Below are 20,731 nucleotides of genomic sequence, written 5' to 3'. Positions count from 1 at the left end.
TGTGGGTCCAATTCATCTAAGGAATCTGAACTCTGCCAAAAATACAGAGGTCAAGGTGCATTCACCTGCTCTATGGATGATCTGGCCATTACTCAAGGGGAAGAACCTCCTATGATTGCCAGCAAAGAATGTAATGCCCATTTTTTTTTTCCCGTGGGAAGAAAGGGGGCATTTTAAGTGATAAGGATACTATGGACTAATTTTATATATGCCTACTCATCCTTAAAACCTAAGAACCTAAAATAAATTTTCATCTTATCCATCCTATAGAATGACAGTCTTCAGAGCTGTCCTTACCTATAGGCAAAGTGGGGAGTTGTCTGCAAGGTGTGACACAAAGTGTGCCAAATCCCTAATCTGCTCTGCCAATCATGCTTGAAATTCCATCCCAAGAGATGAATGTTTTACATACTGGACTCCTGTGAAAATGTGAGCAGTGCTGGGAGGGACAATAAATAATTAATGCCATTTTATGAATTTATCAGATTCCTCCTTTCAATGTTGGAGTGGGAATACAGAATGCATAGTCAGTTGGGGAGGAAGCAGAAATGCAGAGAACCATGCTAGAGATTGGACCTGTTCCACTGGCATGTCTGAAAGGAGGCTTTGCCCTCAGGCCACTGATAGTCTGAAGTCCAGAACCTTACTTGCCATATACCAGTGTCCAGAAAGCTAGTGGTAGCAGCTAAAAGTGTGACTGCACCCCCATCATTGTTCTATGATTCCTACTTACACAGGGGTAATTAAAATCACTTATATGATTGGCCTCAGAGAGGTGGTCAGGGAGCTGGGTTTATACGTCCAAGTTACTCTAATTCAGCCGTTTGAAATAGCAGGCCACCACATCTGTTAAAAAATATATTTATATTCTCCTGAATTTTTATGAGTTGGACTCATCACATCTCTGCTTTGGCTTAAAAAAATAGTAAGAGCCAGAATATATAACTGGTTTCCATCCCCAAGAGTGGGTACACATATCATATTATGTGATCCTTGGAAAAAGTCCCTTCCTCTGCAAAATCTAGCCACACTTGGATGTTTTCTTATGCTCAGATGGACTCTCTTTGCCAACTGTTGGACTTGCTCTCACAGTACAGGTGGCCAAATCAAAATCAGAAATGAACACATGGCACAGATTTTTTTAACCTTATCATATGTAGGACAAATATTAAAAGATAGCTTTTGTGTATTTGTGTTCCATACAGGCCACACACATATACTAAGCAATGTATTCTTTGAGTATATATGACATGCTTTAAACTTTCACTGGGATTTTATATAGAATATTAGTTTTTCTTGGGACTTTGGGCCAATGGCACGTTTTTGGAAGAATTCTCAGACCCACATAATTCAAAGTTGGCCGTCACATCTGCAGTTGTCCAGATAAAAACAAACGAACTGAGATTCCTTGGGCAAACATAATGGGATAATGGCATTAGATATAAAGAAGGCCATATTTGCAAGAATAAATCACCTTGTCCATCTTTGAATCCACCCCCCTACCCCCAGGTAAGAGGCTAATGCTTTCAAACTCCTCAGAAAATGAGTGCCAAATGAATAAACAAAATGGAGTATATTAGGGGAAATTGAGCAGGATGGTGGATGGCATGGAAATTGCAGCAAATAATAACTAATGAAGAAAGGAAGTTGTTTCTTAAACACAATCACTGTCTTGATAGTTTTGAAAGCATGTAGTGAAAATACACTAGAATGTACTTTTCCCTAGAGGGTGTGGGACTAAAGACAAAGTTTGATGAATTCTCAAAGAAGTAAGGATGGCGTTTACAACTGCTTGAATTGTAGAAGTAACATAAAGGGCTCCTGTAAAGGTTGTCAGCTTCTTATCATTAAAAGTTCTCCAGAAGATGGTGGATGATTATTCCTCAGGTTTGTGGGTGGGGGGAAATGCAGTCTCTAACCTGAGGGAAAGACTGGTGATGATGGTTAGAACCCACTTCAGTTCTATTAGGACATGATTTATTTGAGCCTATATATATTAGTATCTCATTTCCTTCCCATATGGCTAAGTGTTTCTATTCAATATATCTTCATCCTTCACTTAATGCTCTTAATCACAGCAGCTATGATGTTTTGGTATCATTTGATATATGCCCATTAAAGAATGATTCCAATTTTCCCATTTTGCTTGTAGAATCAATGCCATAATTTTAAGGTCATGCTTTGTAAAACATGGGAAGTACAGGTGAAGTGTCGGGCAGACGACAGTGCCCTGAGTTTTATGTGAAAGTGTCAGTTAGATTTTGTATTTGTCACAGCTGTGCTGGATCAGTTAAGGCACTACAGGTGTTTTATTTCAATTGATTATTTCTGACAGACCAACATAAGAAGAATCAACTTCTTCCTTGATGAAAAACAGTAATTTATAATCCCTTATTATAGTTAAAAATGATGCAGTATATTTATATGAAAAATACCATCTTTAACTGAATAAACATTTTCTTTTTATCTATAAGACAAATGGGGCATAAAAATTAGTAAGATATTGCCTTTCAGGAAGTTTACATTCTGGTGGGAGGAAGATGGAATTCATACAGAAATGACTATGGAATTCAGGCAGAAATTACTATTCATTCAGAAATGACAAGATGGAAATGGTAACTGAAAGAAGCAATACTATGACATTGCTGTTTCACCCCAGAAAAGAATCACTCGAGATTGGCAGGTTATGAAAAAGATGGCATTTGAGTGGAACCTGAAAGGTGTGGAGCGTCTGGATATCTGCAGGTGACGAGGACACATCTGTCTTTAGTCCTACACCCTCTAGAGAAAAGTACATTCTAGTATATTTTCACTAAATGCTTTCAAACTATCTAAGGAGCTACAAACCCCCAATGCACGGAGACAGGAAAGCAGAATGTGAGCAGCTGGCTTCGAATATTTAGAGGAAGTCTCAGGAAATAATCTATGAAGTGAGACCTGAGAGGCCCTGCTAGTGAGCCTGGGCTGTGATCACTAGCACTGGGGTCAGCAGACAAGTGGACAGAAATGTTGTATTTTGAAGATGAACTGGGAGATAGCAGCAGGTCTGATTGGATGGGAAAGGAGTGGAGTTTGTGGGACCACCTAGCAGAACGGTGTCCCGATTGAGATGAGAGAGGACTGTGATGGAGAGACTGGAGCAGGGGGTGCTGTGGACACAGGGCAAGATGGGCACAAGAGACTGTGGAAGAAGGATCAGGGTGGTTCTGAGGCTTGGGCCTGAGCTTACTGGAAGATGGGACAGAAAGTCGAGGGAGCCCAGCAGGCTTGGGGAGGAAGGTGGTGAGCCCCACCAGGCACACTCTTCTGAGAAGTCTCCCTGAGACAGCCAGGCAGTGGTGCCACTGGGAGGCTGGAAATGCGGGGCCAATTTTTGGACAGTGGTCTACACGTCCATTTCTGAGAGTTATTCACAAAGACATCTCTGTTTCTATTATAAAGAATGAGACGACTAAGAGAGAGGGAGCACATAATGTATATTTTATGAATTATTTAAGCTTTTCAAAATACCAACACAAGCTATTTTTAAAAGCGTATTTATTTTCTTGAAGAGATGAGATGGACCTAGTGACTGGAACACATTGCTTTTTGGCAACATTTCCCTATAAACGAATTGGTTCTAGGAGAAAAAAATATTTCCTATATTAACCCCCGTTTTTATTTCGTGTTTATTCTAGCAATGACACATACGTTAAGCAAGTTCTTTAACAACATATTTATGCTGTTTAATATCATTCTGATCAACTTATAAAATCTTGCAGCCAAAAATTGATAAATGTTTTAATAAACCATAATATACAATGATATTTTATTACGATTCAAGGAGCTTGCCTTTTTAACTACTTCTGAGTGATGATTCTCTCTTTAGTCTCCTCCCCAGAGCAAGTAGCCTGAAAGGAAATGAGAGTTCGTGTTCAGTTCTCAATGGGCCAAAAATTCATCGGTCTTCCCCACAATGAGAATAACTGTTTGCTACATTTAACTTTCTTTTTTTTTAAATTTTTTAAAATTATTTAAATTCAAATTTAGTTAACAGAGTATATTATTAGTTTCAGGGGTAGAATTTAGTGATTCATCAGTTGCATATAACACCCACTGCTCATCCCATCACTTGCCTTCCTTCTTGTCCATCACCCCGTCCTTCGCCCACCTCCCCTGCAACAGCCCTCAGTTTGTTCCCTAGAGTTAGGAGTCTCTTGCGGTTTGCTACATTTAACTTCCATTGCCCTAGATCTGTAGTTACTAATCTCTCTTCTCACTCTGTTCTCAGGCACATACTGGGAAGCAGGAAGATAACCATATAATCTATGTGGCCTCTGTGCTCCACAACAGAATGTTTTCACGAGATCGTGGGTTCCTGAGCATGGATTTCAGATACTGTATAACGTGGAAGAAGAGTGAATGGATCTATCCCTTTTTGGACAACTGCACATTTTCAACACTTCTGCACAGTATCACCTCGAAGGGCTACTCTAATTAGTCAAAGAATCTTTCCTGCCGGGTGTGACATTTTTGCAGACATGATGTCACCTTCCAAAATTTCTTGGCTCACTGAAGGAAATATGAAACATGTTGACGTTATGCTAAAGATTAATTGGGTTCTAATTTTTAATTTTGGAAATCTTCTTGGTCCTTTTGAGTGACAGCTGAGATCAAACTTGCAAATATATTGGAATAAATTACCTAAGGGAATAGTATCCTCGGGGAATTTACAATCTTCATAGAGATGTCATACAAGCATGAGACGGCTAGTAGATCACATATGGCAGACAGTCTAAGCTTTGTGTCGGGTTTCACTAGAAGAAGAGATTAAACTAAATTTAGATAAAACTACACTTAAGTATTCCAGTATCACAGATTCTGGGGCCATTGTTACTGAATTTTGCAGACTGTCTCAAGTTTCTGGAAGGCTTTTGAAAAGTATTTGGCTTTGTGATTTATTGTTACTTTTTAAAATTTTTAGGATTTTTTTTTTTTTTTACTTTAGCCAAAAATAGGATGGTTGGAATTTTATATTTCAAAACATACCATTAACTGTGGATTAATCCATTAAATATTGATGCAGGTATTTTGAAACTAAACCACATAACTTTAAATTGATTTTGTTTTTTTTTTTTCACATCTAAGTTAAATTCACAAAATACATATGAATCAATTTTTTAGTTTAGAATTGGAAGCTAATACCACCTTAGTATTATTTCATACTTAATACTACTTTAGCATAAACAGCATTATTTGTCTTGTCCATAGGAAACAAATTAGAGCATGCTTTAATAAAATTTTCACTCCAAAATTTATTATAAAACATAATTACACATTAATATTCACAGTAGTATATTTCAATCTAATTATAACAATAACTTCTAAGAGTTGAAATAAATTTACTCTTAGATGTAGCATTAACTATATCCAAGAATATTAGAAAGAACTATTACTGAAACAAAAAGTGGAATGGTTCTCAGAAGAGGTAGGGATTCAAGAATCTCTTGATTCGAGAAGAGAGTTTTGAGGTAGACAAGACAATGAGATCCAGTGTTTGGAAACTCTAGAGGAAGTCATATTTGGAAATTTAAGATCAATGTCAATAAAATAGCACCTGGAGGAGCCCTGAAATCTCTGTGCTGGATACTGAAATCAAAGCCATAGATGGGCAACCACAGCCTAGAAGCAGACATAGAATGGGGTTCAAGGTAGAAGCCTGTGTGTCAGGTTGGGGAGCATAGTGAATGCCCTACCATCCTGGAGCTCTGAGCTGTAAATCCCTCTTCTTTAAGCTCCTGGGCAGTAAGGTGGCCTGAGTCTAGAATGAGAGTCAAGGGAATTTTACAAATGGCAAAAGAGGGATACTAATCATTAGTATCCAGGAAGACATTAAAACCAACTAGACCAGAGATAGAAAATCTAGCGCCTTGACTTAGAAATGGTCATGAAGTGAACAATTGCACAGAACAAGTTTCTGTAAAGAAATGGGCACTTCTGCTGTGAGCAAGGACAATGCCTGCTTTGGAACTGTTGCATGGACACACAGGTGGCCCTGCCAGGTCATTGGTGAGCTGAACACCAGAAATCAGTGGGGTCAGGCTGCATCAGGTCCTGGGAGACATGGTAAGGAGTTTAGATTTCATCCTGTGCTTGATGGAAGGCCTTTAGAGGTTTAAGCAGGTGGCAGTATAACCTGGTTTGTATTTTGAAAGGATTGCTAATGACTTCCAGGTAGAGAAAGGAAGTCAAAAGTGGAATTGTCTAGGGATGCCTGGGTGGCTCAGTCAGTCAGTTAGGCATCTGTCTTCAGCTCAGGTCATGATCTCAGGGTCCTGGGATTCAGCCCTGCATCAGGCTCCCTGCTCAGCAGGGAGTCAGCTTCTCCCTTTCCCTCTTGTGCTCTCTCACTCTTTCTCTCTCTCAAATAAAAAAATCTTAAAAAAAAAAAAGTAGAATTGTCTAAACCAATTAGAAGGCCATGACCATCTTGGATGACACAATATGATTGTTGGAATGGGTGGTGGCCTTGCGTGGGAAAAGAGATGCCAGATCCCGAGGAATTCTGGAGGCAGCACCAGCAGAGCTTGCTGAGGGAGGATATGGCCAGTGAGGGAGAGAAGGAAGCCCAGTGTGACTTTTGGCTTCTAGCTTGGGTAACTGGCCCCGTGCTGAAGTCATGCCTCAGTACAGGTGCTGGAATTACCTTGTGGTTTCAGATCATCTGCATTTATCTTCTCGAGCAACCTTTGTGTTACTGTATTTCTAAGAAAACCCCAAGTGACCGCCTCTCTGCTAATACCATCCTTTCATACCTGCCCCACATGTGGCCTCCTGAGAGAGGAGACATCTCCTTAAATAGTCCTTCTTAGGGAATGTATAGACCCCTTGTTTCCGTGTCCTACATTTCTGTTAAATATTTTTACATGTTTCGTTTAAAGTATACTTTAATAGCGAGGAAATATGGAATATGGCTTGAAAGTGTCAAAAACAAGTGGGGTCTTTTGAAGGTCCAGGTACATGCACGTCAAGGACAATGTTAAAGGACAGTCATGCTGATAGGAGTCTGTGCATGTGTCCAAAACCAACTTTGAAGTGTCTTGAAGAAAAATTGAGAGTTGAAGATGAATATGACTCCTGAAGATAAAATGCGGAAGAAGTGCAGTGAAGGATGCATGCAGGGCTTGAAAAACTGCTGTGTTGAGGCAGAGACGAAGATTCCTCTGTCACTCTCCCAGCGCAGACTTAGAATCAGGAGCAAACCTGGCTCTCAGTTCCAACTGTGCCCTGTGTTAGCCCCGTGGCCTTAGAAGAAGCATTCATCTTTTTGAGCTTCAATTTCTTTGTAAAGGTGGATGAGAACACCTGTTAGGTGGGACCGCTATGACCTTCAGAAGTACTCGGATTGAAGTGCTACCCCATTTATCTTGCTAAAAGTAATTTCTTTTTAGGAAACTCTTTAATTAGATTATTTGTTCATGCAGTATTTTATATCCACTGATCTCTTTGGGGATCCCTACCAGCTACCCTGAACCAGGCTAGCTGCGGGGCACAAGGGATAGATGAAAGCGCCCCTGCTTTGGCCTAATATCATATGACCAATTCTAAACTTAGTGCATGCTAAATGCTAAAAAATAAAATGTTTTTATTTTATTTATTTACTTTGAAAGATTTTATTCATTTATTCATGAGACACACACACACACACACACACAGAGGCAGAGACATAGGCAGAGGAAGAAGCAGGCTCCCTGCCGGGAATCCAATGTGGAACTTGATCCCGGGACCCTGGGATCACGCCCTAAGCTGAAGGCAGATACTCAACCACTGAGCCATCCAGGCGTCCCTGGAACTAAAATGTTTTTAAAAATTAGAACACGACTTGGGAAGATACCAGAAAGAATGTGAGGTTCATTTGAGCCTTTATGCATAGTGGAGGGAGAAAGATGAACTGCAAAGGAAGGCAACCTACGAACAAAATGGACATAGGAACTGCTTCATGGTCTAGGTGAGGAGTTTAGTGTGGGGTGTGTGTAAGCTGGGAGCCATGGGAGATACAATTTGAAAGGAAGTACGGAATATGGACTTGCCATGATAAAGAGATGCAGGTAAGCATCGAGTTTTTACACTAATTTTCAAACACTTCATACACACGAATGCACCTTCATACACAAAATCTTCGTTTTTTGCCTTTGTAAATCCCTAGGATATATTTTAACCGGCCCTTTACTCAGGTACATAGCTCTTTTCAAACAGCTTTAATGGGGTATACTTGACATTCAATAAACAACACGTTTTTAAAGTGTACAATGTGGTAGATTTTGATATATGTATAAACCTATAGAAACATCCTCATAATCACAACACAGTACCTGGCCATTGGACCAAAAAGTCTGTCCAGGCTCCTTTACAAAGCTGCCCTGCCGGGTTTTTTTTACATCTTCTCCCTGGGCAGGCATTCATTTGCTTTTTGACACTACAGGTTAGTTTTTATTTTCTAGCATTTGTGTTAATGGAATAATACAGTATGTACATTTTTTGGTGGGCTTCTTTCACTCAGAACGACTATTTTACGATTCGTCCAGGTGGCTGCATTTATTAATCATCAGCTACCTCTGTGCTGGGTGATGTTACATGATATGAGTGTACAGTTACTGATCCATTTCTCTGCTGATGGACATATGACTTGTTTCCAGTTTGGGAGGAAACCATGACTTCCACTCCCTTCCATTAACTGAATGTCAGTCGTGTGGTCACTCATGGTCAGAAAAGAAGGGGCCATGTCTTCTAGCTCATCTCCCCCAAAATGGGATTTGGTGGGCTGTTACCACATTGTTAACTCTAGTGAGTTGAGCTTTGTTTGATGTGCTTGATTACCTAAATACGTTAAGCTTTTCATGGGAAGGTGTGGCATAGTAGGAACTTGTGTGGCCAGTACCACATCAGAAACAAGGTTTGAAGGTGCATTTGAAATCATATGAAACCATCTTGTACAACAGACTGAGCCAGTACCTTTCCACAGTGGGAGTCTACAAACGTCCCTATCTCAAGGCGACTCCTGCCAGATATGTAAGGCAATTTAGAATTTGAAAGTCATTTTACACTGTCTTCTCTCAAGACATGTTCTATTTTCGTGATGTATTAAAAGTAAATTTGGACATAATTGACAATGTAAATCTCCTTTCAATTTATCATCCACCAGCCAGATTGTGAAGGAAAATGTTCGTATGCACACAGAATGTGAGCATGACCTAGAACGGCAGGTCCCTTGACTCTGTGTTACTTTATATACATTATTCAAACACGAGAGTCCTATCAACTTCAAAATAGAAATGTTCTTGAAGGCCTTTTTAAAAATTAAAACTTAGGGGCACCTGGGTGGCTCAGTGGTTGAGCATCTGCCTCCAGCTCAGGTCATGATCTCAGGGTCCTCGGCTGGAGTCCTGCATCAGGCTTCTTGTTCAGTGGGGAGTCTCTTTCTTTCTTTCTTTCTTTCTTTCTTTCTTTCTTTCTTTCTTTCTTTCTTTCTTTCTTTCTTTCTTTCTTTCTTTCTTTCTTTCTTTCTTTCTTCTTTCTTTCTTTCTTTCTTTCTTCTTTCTTTCTTTCTTTCTTTCTTTCTTTCTTTCTTTCTTCTTTCTTTCTTTCTTTCTCTCTCTCTCTTTCTCTCTTCTTAACCCCTCCCCACTGCTCATTCTCTCTCTCTCAAATAAACAAATAAATAAACAAATAAATAAATAATTAATTAAAAAATAAAACTTCAAGATACTGATCAAAACCTAGAACTTTCTTCTGGAAATGTTATGTCAAAAACACATCCCCCAAAAGAGTAAAATAGTTCATTGGAAATTGGCCTGTCTCACAGGTCCATCACCAAAAGAGGATATTTATTAAGATGTATTGGTATTTTCACTTTTTTACAAGTTAAACATCTGCTCTTGCCTTACCTCTCCCTTCCTAGTCTCTGATGATAATAGTATTCAGAGATGTGGTATTCATATTATTTAACCACAGAACAAGGAAAAACCAGGAAGATGTTTGAATGCTAGCCTCAGAAACAGAGCAATCTAATTTAAATCAAAACGATGAAAACTCCTTTAACATGTCTAAGTAACACCAAGTCCTTGCTCAAGAAATTGAGATATTAATTTTCGCCTCATTCATTGTACACTTGAATAAACTACTTCAAGTAAATGGATGAAATTGAAAATTATTTCTGGGATTCTATTTAGTGGAATCAAAGCAATGATGAGTCTTTTCCATTAAGATCCAGGGGTGCCATGAATATATTAACTTGCTGTCACCATGGTGGTGGATCAGCATGTGGCAGTACCAATGAGAATGGGGTTGTTTATCCATCCTGTCATAATTGGCCCCCTTAGGCTGTTGCCAACAGAACTGGCTTTCTGATTCTGATGAATAATGAAGGTCTTCTGTTTCTCATGCCAGTGTCTGAAGGGTGCCCCAGCCTGGTCCTGGCCAAAACAAGCAGCAGTGTTGTTTGATCCATCTTGAGAGTCCTCCTAGAACACCACCCAGACACTTACTCTGTGATCACAACTTCCAACTGCTCAGGGTTGCAAATACTAACGAATGTGAACAATTACATCAAACTATTCATTTAAGTGACTCAAAGTCATGACTTCAAATTGAGCACATTCTGTCTGGTGAATGGAAGACAAATAATTGCTTCCAGATTGTATAAAAAGGATAATCAAATGTAGATTCTGAGCTTTGCTAGGGGTGTGGGGAGAGAGAGGTTGTATACCCAACCACTGTTCTAACTCTGAGAGTCCCACATACTTCATATACAGGGAGACATCTCGGAAGATTCAGTCCATGGCCCAAATTCTCTGCCATGTCGTGGCATTAGGAGAGCTCTGTGAACTAGCTGGAGAGCTGCTCTTGAAAATTGAATATCCGACCGCCTTCACTCTTCAGCTTCTACATTTGACAGCCTGCTTATAAATTCTTGTGATACAACAGAGCCAATGGTGTTCAATGCTTGAACCACACATGGTTTCCTTCACTTGAAATGACACTTGTTTCTTCTGTCCTTTAGCAAACTACATACATATGAAAACTAGATTTTGTATCACCTGAAACAAAAATCAGAAATCTTGAACTTTCTACTTATTGGTTCTGCTCTATTTGTTCATCTCACTTTTCCGAACTTCAATGTCAAGATTTCTAGTCTATTGGCCCATCTTCTTCCTAATCCACCACCATCTGTCCACCTCCATTATAATTCCAATCCCCTTCTTGATGCCTTAAAAAATATCTTCTTTTGTACACTCTTTAGAGCGTTCAATTTTTTCATCTCATTTATATTATCTAACTTTTCAAAGTTTATATTAAAATCAACCCAAATATTCTCTCTCTACTCTTGTCTTTGGTTGCAAAATTCATTTTGTGGAGCCTTCTGATCTGATTACAAGTATAGTTACTTGGAAAGCAAATTATAGCTGCAAGGGACACCTCCACCCACCTACTGAATGGTCTAAAATTTGAAAAAGAGGGACACCATCAAATGTTGTTGAGGGTCAGACCATGCATCCCTGCTTGGAGTGTAAACAGGTATAATGACTTTCACTAACTGTTTGGCAGGTTTTTAAATAGTTGAACATTCACCTAGTTTATAATTCAGCAATTGCACTTCCAGCTAACTTAAGAAAAATGAAAATATGAGAAAAAGGCTTCCTCACAAATGTTTGTTGCAACTTTATTAGTAATAAAATACTAAAGACAGTCTCACAAATGGATAAATAAATGATGGTATTGTCTGTCTACAACAGAAGACAAGCCTTCAGTAGGAAGGAAAATGGAATACAGAGCCATGGACAAATCTTTAGTTCTTTGAACTAAAGAAGCTAGACATGACATGGTACACACTGTGTGATTTCATCCATATGAAGTTATAGTACAAGTCAAACCGCGTGATGGTAAAAATACATGCTAGAATGGTGGTTTCCTCTGCAGGATGGCAGAAGAAAGTGCAGGAGAAGAATTTATGGTTTTTCTATAACCTGATCAGGGCATTGTCACATGGGGAACTAACTTGTCAGAACTCTGCAAACTCTATGTCTAAGGCCTTTATGGTTCCTGATATACATATATATATATATATATATATATATATATATATATATATATATATATTTAAGATTTTATTTATTTATTCATGAGAGACACAAAGAGAGAGAGAGGCAGAGACAGGCAGAAGAAGCAGGCTCCCATGCAGGGAGCCCAGATGTGGGACTTGATGATCCCGGGTCTCCAGGATCATGCCCTGGGTGGAAGGTGATGCTAAACCCCTGGACCACCGAAGTTGCCCCCTCAAAAATATTTTAGAAAGAGAGAGAACAAGCAAGCAGGGGAGAGGGAGTCTGATGCAGGGCTTGAACTCATGACCCTGAGATTACGACCTGAGACAAAAGGAAGAGTCAGACTCTTAACCATCTATGCCATCACTTTTTCACCAACCAGTATATGCTTTAACAAATTAAAAAAAAAATAATGTGCCCCTACTTTTTTCCCCAAGTTTGATTTCTTTTTCTGGGCTGTTTTCATTGGTCCAAAGACCCACGCTACTTCAATATCGCCCCTCTATACCATCCTTAAGATTTTCCTTTTCCCCTGTCTATAGATATCCATAAACCTCTTCTTTTAGAATTCTTATTTGGCCCTCCCCATCTTCACAGAACACTTTTTGTATTCACATTTCTGCAAACTTTTAGAAATAATATCAGTTTCCCTACTTCCAACCTTCTAGTTGTGCTATGACCTCCTGCCTTCTGGGTTTTACACCTAACATTCCATTAGGTCTGCTGTCAATAGTATTATTAAGAATCTCCTAATTTCTACATTTATATACTTTTCCTAATTCTTTTCTTTTTGACCCTCATGCTATTTGGTAGCCTTCACTGTCCTTTTCTTTTTTAAATTCTCATCTTAGATTTTGTGATACTATGCTTCCTACTTTCTTTTCCATCTTACATACCTTTGCTCTGGATATTTTAACATTGAGATGGTGATGTTTGGTCTCCTCCAGATGCTGCCCTGGTTCCTCCTCTCTGCCTGTGTTAAATAAAACCATAGGGTAAATAAATGTATTTGGTGTCATTAACTACTACATCTCTAGCTTAACTGGTGATTTTTATGCCTCAGGTACTGCAATCCCCCCAAATCAAAACCCAAACTCCTTGCCTTATCCACTAGCTAGAGAGTCTCTAACATCTGTGCATATCCTTTCCTTTCCATTGACCTCAGCAATTAATGACAACATAAAAACAAAGACTAAAACCAGAAAAACCACCTTTGAGAACTTTGACTCTTCTTCCTCTTCAGTGCACTTTCTAACACCCAGCCAACCCATTTCTTTTCATACTATCAAGAAAATATCATCACGAAACCTTTACTGTCCTCCATCCTTGATTCTGCCCACTTCCAGCCCTCACCTTCCCTCACCCAACCTACTGTGAGTGCTTCACATTTCTTTCTCATTCTTCTTCTCCTCCCAAGGCTCCTGTCCACATTACCAATGGTTATCTTCTGTCTAAATTACAACTCTTGTGATGGTGGACTTCCTACCCACATCTTTCAATGGTTATCCATTCACTATCTGATAAAGCCCCACTATCTGATTAGCGTGTGAAATAATGATTTCATAATCCCCCAAACCACATGCGATAAACATGGTTTATGGCCCACCCTAATCTCTCCCCCCTTCTTTGTCTACAGAAACCAATTTTATGAGGTGTCTGGGAAAGACCCCTTTATCTCGCTTGGTCAGGATTGGACATGTATTCCTCTTCTATGGTGTAACACATTTGAGAAAATTTCCTGGGAGCTTCTGGCAGAGATTTCCTCTCTAAATGGAGACACATCTTTGATTTTAGATTTTGAATGCCATGGCTTGAGAACATGAAGTTTGAAGTCTGGCAATTATATTGCAGCCACAGGAGAAAGGCAAAGGCCAAGGGAACAGCACAAATGCCAATGGAGAACTATGATGTGGTTCACCAACACCAGCACCATGCCATCTCCAATCAAGTCCAACACAGCTTCATTTGGGGAGAAATACCCCCTAGTTTTTAGATGGCCCTCAGTCAGATAAATGCCCTTCTCAGTGACATACCGTCTTCACTGAGATGTCTACATGTCATTATCTCCCTCACTTCCTGTGATCATCTCACCAAAGTTTTCCCTGTGCCAGGGGCAACAGTGTTGCTCAGTTTTTGCTTCATATTCATATTTATATCTTTTAGCCTGGATGCCCTTTCCTGCCATTTATCCTCCCACCTATCCTTGAATACATTCTCAACCCAGGCTTTCTCCATGTAACTTTTACCTCAGGTTTTGTCCAGATTTTCTCCATGTTTCCAGAACTCTTGATGTATATGCTAATTTTCACCTTCATCCCTTTTTATTATAAGTATTTATGTGCTAATTTACCCTCCAGAAATTGAGTACTTGTCGGCAGGGATTATATAAATTTCAAGGTATCCTTTTCCATATAATCATCAGGGTCTGGATTCTTTTCTATATGTATTTGGAGAAGAGGTCAGTAAATATTTGTATAATGAAACAGAAAGGGAGGAATAGTGAAGAACACCCACCCTGTGATTGTATGCATTTTTTTTTTTTTTTTTTAGAAACTATTTGATTCTGGCCACATGCAATCTCTCTAAGTGAGCAGTAAATGTTTCAAGTCACAATGGTTGGCTTGATGGTCTTATAGATCTTTATAATTTACCATGACTATTATTCAATTCTATTTGTAGTTCATTAAAATTTGTCAAAATGAAAAAAATTGTCAAGATGCTTATTTCACATATAGAAATTTTACACATATCGTCATTTTCTTTGTGTTTGGTTTCCAAATGAAGAAATCATCCATACTATATGCCAGGCACACTCGCTGAACAAAACAAAATTCTTTGCCTTCACTGAGTATATATTATGATAAATCCTGTATCTGATATGCATATAGCCACAAAGAACTAAATGCTAATATATGGAGTGGTCATGTTACAAATGCTTTTGTAACTTTTAAAAAATAATGTATTCTGAGAAAGATATTTACCCCCAAGATACAGCACCATAAAAGGTGTAGCATGTAACACACCAAATAATTCTAAAAGACTATTAACTAGAACATGCCACTATTTTATAGAGAATCAAGATTCTAAAAAATCACCTGTCAGAACTATAACATCGGCTAAGACAAGAATCACCTGCACGTACATCTTCTCCTGAGTAAAGAGTAACAGAGCTGTGAAGAAGATGCCTGGGTCCCCTTCTCTCATAACTGTCAGAAGATTACTATGATTATATAAGTAAATAATTCCTGGAAGTCATATATCTTAAGCATCTTGTGGGGAAAAATATGGGAGATACAGATGTTTTTCAATGAGTTACGGTTCTCCTTCCACATTGCTTCAACACACAACACATTTTACTATTCTTCTACCTTTGCTTACAAGGTCTCTTGTTCTAATTACCTCCCTAACAGCCATGTCTCCATACCAGTCATATCTACTTTCAAAGACCTACCTGTTCTTCCAGGAAACAATGAAATTCCAAATGCCAGGAAAAGTCACATGTTCATTACAATAAGAAATTATGTTCTACTGAATAACCATAGTGTTCACTATAATCTACCTTCAAATCAGCACATCCCTCTGGGCCAGAGATGTCATGCCTTCTCACCACATAAAGCTCCAGATGATAGCTTCTTCTGAAAGAATTCCCTTCATTCAAAAATAAAGGAAATCAGAAAGAAAATGTATGCAAAGATACTACAAGACAATGAATCTCCTACATCTCTAAAGCCGATCTCAAAGCAGAGCAGAAAGAAGTAATGGTCAGAAAACAGGAGGAGGTAAAGTATAAGCTGGCACTGTTCACAAAATATGTTGAATAGCAAAATAAACAAGAATGAAGACCACATTGGAAGCAGCGAACCGGGAAATTGATATTGTTGGAAGCACAGTAAAGACCTAGGAGGACAGGATCCAAAAAATAACATTGTCAGCAAATACATAATGCTTAAATGGGCCTGGAACTATTTTAAGTATTTTATATGCCTTGTCTTGCTTAATGTTTGCTGTAACCCTGTGAAGTAGGTAGGTACTATTATTAATCACCTGTAAAAAAATAAAACAAAAGTATTTAAATAACTCACCAAAGTTAGAAACTAGAATTCCAATTCAAGAAGCCTGAATTGAGAGTTGACACTTTTAATCATTATGCTGTCTTTCAGGCGGGGGGAGAAATATGTATCCAACAAAGATTCATGAATGATAAGTTGAGAAAAAATGATAGGTATGAAGTCAGGAGAAATACAATACATGCATGATTGGCATTTCAGAAAAAATATGAATAAAACATTTATAGATATTGTTCAAGAAAATTTTCCCAAAATAAAAGGTAACTTGGCTATTTATCTTGAAAGCATGCCCCACGTGAGAGAAAATAATTGGAATAATGCTCAAATATGAGATATATGCCCATAAATTTATAAACATTAAAAGTCCTTGGGGCATGTGACAGAAAACAAGTCCTCTGCACAGAAGAAATCTCCGGCAAGCTAATCAGTTCTTCTTTATAATATTTAGTAATGGAAGCTACCAGAACTTTGCCTATAATATCCTCAAGAATATAGAGATCCAAGGGTTTTGTACTAAGCCAAACTGTCTTTTCAGTAAAAGGCAACAGAGAGTATTTTTAGATGTAGACAGAAATGAAGAAAATATACATCCCATAAGTAGCATATTTCCATGAGCGGATACTAAAGGATAAATCTTAACTAGTCAAGAAAAATATAGAGAAACTGATAAAAGATGTCAGCCAAGCCCTTCTTCTCTGTATGGACTGGATGCCACAACACCTACTTTTGTATGAATTGATATCTAAAGTTTGATCCACAATCCCCAGATAACACTTGTCTAAAAAGCATTATTATGGTTCACCAGAATCCCCTGCCTTCTCCTTTGGGTCAGGAGGAAGGATTACACATCCATGATGCAGTTAGGTTAGTCGATGTGACTTGCTTTGGTATTGCAAATAGAAGTGAAATGCCTTGTTTCTAAGGGGAAATACTTAACAGCCAGAGCTGACAATTTTTCTCCTATTTCCTGTCAAAGGGTGAAAACACATGTTCCCGGTGGTGTATGCTTCAAGGACCCAAGACACGGTGTGAGAGGAACATGGAACAGGGTCTTCCACAACTCACGGTAGATGGGAAATGTGGGCAAGGCATACAGTCCTGTGGTTTTAAGTTAAGTTTCAGGGTTGTTGGCTGGGAATTGTTTTAGTCAGAATGCATATAACTAAGCAGGACCAGAAACCTCAATGCACGTGAACAAAATGAATACATAGGATTACACATTTACAATTTTGTAATCTCCCTTCACACTTCTTTCCTTTCACTTTTGTAAACCTCCTAATAGAATCTTCGCAATGCATTAAATATAGCTGTTGTAGAAGAATGAAACAAGACCACTCTCTTGCACCATACACAAAGATAAACTCAAAATGGATGAAAGATCTTAATGTGAGACAAGATTCCATCAAAATCCTAGAGGAGAATACAAGCAACACCCTTTTTGAACTTGGCCACAGTAACTTCTTGCAAGATTCATCCATGAAGGCAAGAGAAACAAAAGCAAAAATGAACTATTGGGACTTCATCAAGATAAGAAGCTTTTGCACAGCAAAGGATACAGTCAACAAAACTCAAAGACAACCTACAGAATGGGAGAAGATATTTGCAAATGACATATCAGATAAAGGGCTAGTATCCAAGATCTATAAAGAACTTATTAAACTCAACAGCAAAGAAACAAACAATCCAATCATGAAATGGGCAAAAGACATGAACAGAAATCTCACAGAGGAAGACATAGACATGGCCAACAAGCACATAAGAAAATGTTCTGCATCACTTGCCATCAGGGAGATACAAATCAAAACCACAATGAGATACCACCTCACCCCAGTCAGAATGGGGAAAATTAGCAAAGCAGGAAACCACAAATGTTGGAGAGGATGTGGAGAAAAAGGAACCCTCTTACACTGTTGGTGGGAATGTGAACTGGGGCAGCCACTCTGGAAAACTGTGTGGAGGTTCCTCAAACAGTTAAAAATATACCTGCCCTACAACCCAGCAATTGCACTGCTGGGGATTTACCCCAAAGATACAGATACAGTGAAACGCCGGGACCCCTGCACCCTAATGCTCATAGCAGCAATGTCCACAATAGCCAAACTGTGGAAGGAGCCTTGGTGTTCATCGAAAGATGAATGGATAAAGAAGATGCGGTTCATGTATACAATGGAATATTCCTCAGCCATTAGAAACGACAAATACCCACCATGTGCTTCGACGTGGATAGAACTGGAGGGTATTATGCTGAGTGAAACAAGTCAATTGGAGAAGGACAAACATTATATGGTCTCATTCATTCGGGGAATGTAAAAATAGTGAAAGGGAATGAAGGGGAAAGGCGAAAAAATGAGTGTGAAATGCCAGAAAGGGAGACAGAACATGGAAGACTCCTAACTCTGGGAAACAAACTAGGGGTGATGGAAGGGGAGGTGGGTGGGGGGGTAGGGGTGACTGGGTGATGGGCATTGAGGTGGGCACTTGACGGGATGAGCACTGGGTGTTATTCTGTATGTTGGCAAATTGAACACCAATAAAAAATAAATTTATGAAAAAAATATAGCTATTGGAGAAACATATCCCCTTCCTTTCATACTCATGTTCAATTATATTATATTATGCCTAATTAAATTACATAATTACACTAACAAATATAATGTTCATTAGTAACACACAGAACTATTGGTAGACAGATGGTGGAGTGGAGGGGTGGGGCCACGCCGTGATAAACCTACTGGTAAATTATCAGCAGGTAGTGAGTGGCTGCTAGCATGTTTGCAAAGGGAAGGGAAGTTGATGAATTAGTTAAATTAAAGTTGGTTAAGATAGTTTCTGTTATAAATATTCACTCAATATAATACTCTGTAGCCATTTTTAAGATATAGATATATTCTGTGTATATGTACTATATATGTGTATATTAATATGTACACACATGTGGCATTAGATTGTGTGTGTATATGTGTGCATACACACACATAAGACTGTCTAATGGTTATTTTCCACAATGGTATTGGGGAATCAGGGGGAAATAAAAAAAATATCTTTGGCTTTTTAGAAAATTTTTATTTACCCCAAAATACTTCTATAGAATAAAAAATCTTTAAAATATTTTTAACAACAGAAGAGTCCTCAAAAATGCCACGCAGGATCAGATTGCATAGCACTGTCGATCTTCTGGAATCTCAAATCATCACTGGAATGATGCTTTTTGGTTAAAGATTGAAATAGTACTTCTTTTGCTATATGGAGCATATTCTAGTCACGGGAGATATTTAATGAATGTATATTGATTGCTCTTTATTGAAAAACTAGTATCATTGACTGGAGAAGGAGAGTCTTCAATGAAGTAGAAAGTAAAAGAAAACATTTTTAGGACAATTTCTGGATTTTTAAATTTTTAATAGAAGTGTTTGTTTTTTACTGCCTGCTGTGTTATTTATCAAATTTGTTTTCCACTCCTTGCCTGACTCCGTGAAATAAGCACTAATGTGGAAATCCGAAGACCTGGAGCTGAGGGGAGGCCAGTCTTTCACCTGCAAGTGTTGCAATTTTTCCCCAGAAAATAGTCGAACCAGATTATGCAGACAACCTCCTTTAGTGCGAAAATACACAGTTGAATTCAAATCAACATTTGTTCTCCGCCTGAGTCATGTCTGGATTGTTTGAAGGGAAACTTCTTTTTCTTCTGTATTTATTTTTGCTTAAAATTGTGGTCAGAGACAATTTTTCATCTTGTTTTTCATCTGCTTTCTTTCCAAGTGTGGACACTGACATTGACGGTTTGGTGCTGAGTGAGACAGCTACATTCCTATTCTTTTTCAAATCTTTCTTCTTTTCTCCATGGTCTAAAACCCTGCCAGTGACATGGCAAAATTATTTTTTACTGTCAGTTAACTACAGCTTATATTATTCTGGCTCTTACCATCTTGTGATATTAGTCATAGGAAATTAATACATCCAGAAAAGGGTTTTTATTTAACCTGAAAATGATTTGGAAATTGCATTCTCCTATTGTTGTACTATTATGTGCTTCTCCCCCCACCCCAGTATGATTTCTCTCAACGCACTTTTTTTTTTCAAATTTTTTTCAATGCACTTTATTTGAAATGTTTTAAACACAACGAATTACGTGGTCAACAGCAAATTTCTCATCCTGTATCAGCCACTCATAGGATACTTTAAGTAAAAGGTTTTATTAATTTCTAAAAGTATTTGTATCATATCTACCTTTTCATATTAAGATAGATCATAAAAATATGTTGAAATACCAAATCTCATTCTAGATAAATTCTGTGTACCAGTGCTTGGATATATTTGGTCAGATTATAATAAGAAACTATTCTTTCCCTGGGGTCTCTGAAGCAGCCATGAGGGTTTTCTTCATTTATCAATATTTGAACCTGACATTTGGAGGTTAAACATTCACAAAGAAATACCCATGACCTAGATTTCATGTCCCTCCTCTGTCAATTAAGCAACTTTTAAATGGGAAAAGAAGCCAGGAAAAAAAAAGCCAGTAGTTGCTATTAAATTTTTACCTGATGGACTTGGGTGGTTTCAATAAATAAAGGTTAGAGAATGTCT

At 38.4% G+C, this 20,731-nt stretch overlaps 1 long non-coding RNA gene across 8 annotated transcripts in view; it reads left to right on the top strand.

Annotated features, from left to right (window-relative positions):
* LOC111091707 overlaps window positions 1-4,697 on the top strand; it is a 158,702-nt gene extending 154,005 nt beyond the window's left edge. For all 8 annotated transcript variants that reach the window (XR_005376568.1, XR_005376563.1, XR_005376562.1 and 5 more), the window contains one exon: window positions 4,271-4,697. This is a non-coding gene — a long non-coding RNA (uncharacterized LOC111091707). The remainder of the gene's footprint in view (window positions 1-4,270) is intronic.
* The last annotated feature ends 16,034 nt before the right edge of the window (window positions 4,698-20,731 follow it).

This window comes from Canis lupus, chromosome 22 (genome assembly GCF_011100685.1).
Source record: "Canis lupus familiaris isolate Mischka breed German Shepherd chromosome 22, alternate assembly UU_Cfam_GSD_1.0, whole genome shotgun sequence".
Classification (NCBI taxonomy): Eukaryota; Metazoa; Chordata; class Mammalia; order Carnivora; family Canidae; genus Canis; species Canis lupus.
Note: the sequence above shows the minus strand (reverse complement) of the source record. Positions and strands in the feature narration are given on the sequence as shown.